The 3,909-nt window shown below is 37.0% G+C and overlaps 1 long non-coding RNA gene across 1 annotated transcript; it reads right to left on the reverse strand.

The window, feature by feature from the left end:
• Positions 1–265: 265 nt before the first annotated feature.
• Positions 266–3,598, reverse strand: LOC141546363 (uncharacterized). Its single transcript, XR_012483282.1, has 3 exons — positions 3,512–3,598; positions 2,695–2,749; positions 266–2,232 (listed from the first exon to the last, which is right to left on the reverse strand). It is a non-coding gene; the product is annotated as an uncharacterized LOC141546363 (long non-coding RNA).
• Between the last annotated feature and the right edge of the window lie 311 nt (positions 3,599–3,909).

A 3,909-nucleotide genomic window follows, 5' to 3' on the forward strand; every position in this document is an offset into this window, starting at 1 on the left:
GTCACCTTTACTGTCTTCCACCGAGTATAAAATAGTCAGGAGGAGTTTCAAGCTTTCTTTTTAGTCCTTAGTTGGTAAGTTATTAGAGCTTTATATTCAGCTGAATTCACACAAGGTATCCTCAGTATCTTTGTTGAAGATTTTCCTTTTGCTATGGTTCAATAAATATTCTCAACTGTGGAAATACTTAGTTCGGTCTAATATTGAAGTTAAATTATCATAAGGATATACATAGATTAGTTCTCTTCATTTAAAAGATGTACTTAGTGGTAACTCTTCATCACCCCATAGATAATTGTCCATGGTATTTTCTTGGCAAAGTACAAGAGGGGTATGACATTTCCTGCCTCAATGGGTTAAGGAAAACAGGACTCCCTAGGGTCACAGTTAGTGTTATCGGATTTGAAGCCTTCCAGACCCTAGGCCCAGAGCTTTGAAACTGCACATGTACCATCTTAGCCCATTGAAATTACTTCACTTCTTATAAAACAATACCATAAAAAAAAAAAAGAAGTTCCTTGCATGACTGCAACTGAGTCCCAGGAAAAACACATTTGCTTATCCTCTCTTAGACAGAGCAGGGTGGTTGGTACTGGGACATTCATCAACTAGTGAGTAAAATACAGTAAAATGAAATCACATGTTCTGGACATGATTAATATGCAGTTATTCTGGTTCTTTGTGCTTTCTGGTTGGAAAGGTTTTGCTTTTCACACTCCACCCCCACCTCCTACCACTATGAAAGAAGAGTTTATTATTTTGAGATAAAAAAAAAGAAAAAAATGAGGGTTATTAAAACATTTTTAAAAAGAAACTCAGAAAAGAGGAAGAAAATCTTTGAAAGATGTTTTATTAGTTTGTATTTTTTTAAATAAGCTACAATATTCTCCTCCATCTCTTTAAAGAAAATATCTCTCATCTTGCACCCTATTAAAAGTTAAGCAGATCCATTTTTTTGGCTTTTTTATTTTCTTCCTCTTCCTCATGAATTTTCTAGTATTTAATAAGTGGCTGTTTTCCCAACAGAGATAAAGGAATAAGAACAAAGTGTTAGAGACTAGTAAAGATATGTTGTATAAGGGGCTGACAATGAGGAAAGAATGCTTGACACCAAACCCTCAGTCTGAGGTGTAAATGACCCTTCTCTGTGAAGTGTGGATACAGGTATGCTTTACTTTTATAAGGAGATGGGCATCCTTCTCCCTTACTGCCGATCCAAGAGGCATAAGGTTGTTCGATGACATTAAAGTAGATTTAATATCACAGTTCAAAGAGACCCACCACTATTCTCTGACCTTTCCATCACAGCCTTAGTTTGCTAAGCAGAGTTGAAGCCATATGTTTTCTAGTTTAGGGCACATTTATAACCATCATGTGGCACAGACTTAAACCACGAATGGTCAATCCATTAAAGCTTAGTAGAAATTTTTTATGTAACATTCTTCATTGAGAGACTGAAGTCCACTCCTTCTGTAGATCAGATGCAAAGTTCACTTCAAGTCCCGACTGGCCTTTTTGAAGGCACGACCATTGCCATGATCTACAGCCATGCAAAGTAATTGTCCACTTGCCCTTCTCCGACTCCCAAATGAACCATAATGTTCAGTTCAACCTTGTTTTGCACAAGATGGCAGAAGCACACTATATCCTTCAGTCATTACTACTCCAAGTGTGGTCATAAAGTTAAATACCATTGATGGGAGGCCGTAGCCTAATCAAGTGTAACTCCTAGGAAAATGCAAGAATCTGCTCAAGAATCTCACTCTCCTTGGATCCAGGAAAAGAATACTTAAAGACATCTGGCTAGCAAGTTCTTGGCTTCTGGTGGCTCAATATCAGCACAAAGAAGCAGAAAAATAATGGCATGCAATGAGCATGCTGGCTACTAAAGTAATAATAATTTTTTAAAATCGCCAGGATCTTCAAAATTATTTTTTTGTTTGGTTAGTTTAAGCATAGCTTCAGAGGGAAGGTATTTTTTTTTTGAAAGTGTGGATGATCTTGTTTTTATAGCTAAAAAACCCAATCACTCTATGGCTATGTAATTACTGTCAGAATGAACCAAAGGCCTCTAGGACAAAGGCTGTAGGCTTGCTCTTTTAGGAATTAAGTCTGAAGAGTTCCGATTTTGATTCATGAGCATTTTACAAAGAAGAGCTGGTTTGGCCCAGTTTGTTGCCATCTTTCTTCAAAGTCTGGAAATCCCCTTTCACCTTGCAGAGGCTACTGAACCTGGTAAGTAAAGAAAATATTAAGATGTAGTCTTGCTGTATGAACCAATTTGTCTATGAGGCATATAAATTAATGAATATGTTAGAAAGGGCCTTAGCAAAGTCAAGTGTATCAATAATTTATTCTACTTTCAGTTCTCCAAATAAGGCTTCAGAATAATCATAGAACCATCATCTTTCCATTATTAAGGCCTAATGGATAGACTTTTGGGCTGGAGTCAGTAAAACTTCAGTTTGAATTTGGTCTTAGACACCTGTAGGCTATGACAATAAACAAAACACTCACTTCCTTAACTGTTAAAATCTGTATAATAAAAGCACCTTCCTTCCAGGGTTAGTGAGGATGAATGAAATCATATTTGTATAGCAATTAGTGCATTGTTTGGCATATATTAACTTCTCTTGTGAAACATGTTGAGAACAGCAACCATTACCAATTCATCATTACTTGAAACATACCAACCTCAGTCAAAGTCCAATGGAAGTGTATGTTTTCTGTATCTCACCCAGTCTTGAGCCTAGAAAATATGTAGAAAGATACTGTTTATAAAACCCTAAGTTAGGAGAACTCATGAGAATAGCTTGTAGTATCCCAGTCCTTCCTCTCCTCCAGATGCAGTGGATGGTGCTCTCATTTTCATGGTATATATCTACTACTTTTCTATAGGCTCTAGAATCTCTCCATTCACCTATGTGACATTGCTACCTCTTATGTGAGCGTTTAATCACATCATCATAGCAATAGGGGTAGCTAAAGCCTCAGCCAGCCTGTCCCTACTTCAATGATTAAACAAGTCCTTCTGTGAATTCTTATTCTGTCCAGCCCCAGATTGCCCAAATTATGATTCTACATTGAGATGCTAATTTATGCCCTCCTCTCTTCTTATATTGACCCCCTAAGAGGTCTACATTTTTTGAAAGAAATACTTCTGATACTGAAACAAGCTTAAAACCTTGTTGCAAATTTCCTATTATTTTAAAGGAAAGGTTTGAGGAGGGAAAGCTGTGTATTTCTATCTGATTCAGGTTTTTGCCAGTACATTTGTGCTATCTTCTACCCCCAAGTTTTCCACAGAGAAGCCTATAAAAAGAGAAAAAGACATAAGGTTTGTTTTAAAGATTAGTTTCTGAAGTTCCAAAAAAGTTAGAATCTTAGTAACTTCTCCTTAAACAATCAGTAGTTCTGAGTTTGACTATCACTTTAGCATCTTGTTCAGAGCAGTCCTTCAAAAATTTCAAGGAAGTTCAAACACACTCACAAAAAAAGAGCTCATACATACCACACATTGCCACAGACTCCACATTTGGCCAAGGCAGAATCCTCTCGTCTCCCTGTCTACTAAACTTTCCTAAAATATAAAGTGATCAGTAGAGTTCTGGGTAAAAAGACAAACCCTCCCTTAAATACTATGGAAGCCACTCCACCCTTCTCTATTTAGCAATTGCTAACACCTGTGACCTGGGCCACAGTTGAACAAATAAAGCACAAAGTCACGTTCAGTTTTTAAGTTGTTTATGAGAAATAGGGCTGATGAAAAATTATTGTAGATGAGCAGCTGGAAAGGCAGAAGAAGAACCAGGAGAGCACAGTATGTCCTGTGTGTAGAAATCAAGATAATTTCTAGGGAAGAGAATGGTCTACAATAGCAAATGCTGCCTAAGTCAAAAAAAGGTAAAT

This window comes from Sminthopsis crassicaudata, chromosome 6 (genome assembly GCF_048593235.1).
Source record: "Sminthopsis crassicaudata isolate SCR6 chromosome 6, ASM4859323v1, whole genome shotgun sequence".
Taxonomy (NCBI): Eukaryota; Metazoa; Chordata; class Mammalia; order Dasyuromorphia; family Dasyuridae; genus Sminthopsis; species Sminthopsis crassicaudata.